Here is a 1431-nt window from a genome sequence, read left to right as displayed (position 1 = left end):
AGGCTGGTCTCGAACTCCTGAGCTCAAACAATCTGCCCGCCTCGGCCTCCCAGAGTGCTAGGATTACAGGCGTGAGCCACCGCGCCCGGCCTTGTTTTCATTTCTTTTGGTTAGATAACTTGTGCATTAATTGGCTTGTGCTGCCATAGCAAAATGCCATAGACTGGGGACCTTAAATAACAGAAATTTATTTTCATACTGTTCTGGGGACTGGAAGTCCAAGATAATGGTTGGTTCTGGTGAGGGCTCTCTTATGGGCTTGCAGACGGCCACCTTCCCCTGTGTCCTCACATAGCAGAGAGAGAGCTATGAGGACACCAGTTCTAGTGGATCAGAGCTCCACCCTATGACCTCATTAAATCTTAATCACCTCCTTAAAGGCCCCATCTGCAATACAGTGACATGGGAAGTTAGGGATTCAAAGTATTAATTTGGGAGGGTGCATAACTGAGTCCATAGCACCTAGTAATGGAACTGTTAAGTCACAGGGCAAGTCTACGTTTAATTTTTAAAGAAATCATCTTTGTGGAGATAAATTTCACGTGAGTAAGGATTTTCTTGAGACTCAAGTATTATCTTTGTACCCTCTGTTCAAATCCCTCCATTGGTTTCCCAAGAAGTTCAAATAAAACCCAAGCTTCTCACTAACGTCCACAAGGCATTATGATAAATCCTCAATGGACCCCTTTAGCCTTATCTGCTGTCCCCCACTCACCTGCTCAGTCTTCCCAGGATCAGGCAGGCGTCTGTATTTGCCATCCCCTCTGCCCCAGACGCCCTCCCAGAGTTCCCCTCACTATATTGGCCAACTTTCTATTCACCTTTCAAATCTCCGATTAAACTTACTTCCTCCAGAAAACTTTCCTCCATGGTTCCCCAGGATAGACAAAGTCTCCTCCATTACTTAGCTTTCTTCCTAAGCACCCTGGTTCTTATATTTTGTAAGTAGGGGTTCCATAATTACAAAAGAAAAATAACATTTCTTTGCACTGCTAGACTTGATTCCTGCAAGGGAGGGTCACAGCATCTAAGGCTCCCAGGATTTCCTAATGCTGGGCACAGTTTGGCGGGCCTTGGGCGTGGGTGGCGAAGTCACTGAATTCTCAAGACCCTATAAGACCGGTACCATTATTAAGCCCCATTTTACAGGTGGGGAGAATGAGGCACAAAGCTATTAAGTAACTTGGCCACTCAGTATTCTATACATTTTTCGTATAGGATCTAATATGTATAGTGGGTATTCGTGGTCCTGGCACATAGTAAGTACTCGACAAACTTTTCGCAAGTAAAGAAGAGTTCTGAGCTGGGCCGGGCGCGGTGGCTCACGCCTGTAATCCTAGCAATCTGGGAGGCCTAGGCGGGCGGATTGTTTGAGCTCAGGAGTTCGAAACCAGCCTGAGCAAGAGCGAGACCCCGTCTCTACTAAAAATA

The sequence above is a fragment of the Propithecus coquereli genome, unplaced genomic scaffold, assembly GCF_000956105.1.
Source record: "Propithecus coquereli isolate 6110/MARCELLA unplaced genomic scaffold, Pcoq_1.0 Scaffold241, whole genome shotgun sequence".
NCBI lineage: Eukaryota > Metazoa > Chordata > Mammalia > Primates > Indriidae > Propithecus > Propithecus coquereli.
This window is presented reverse-complemented; position numbering follows the sequence as displayed.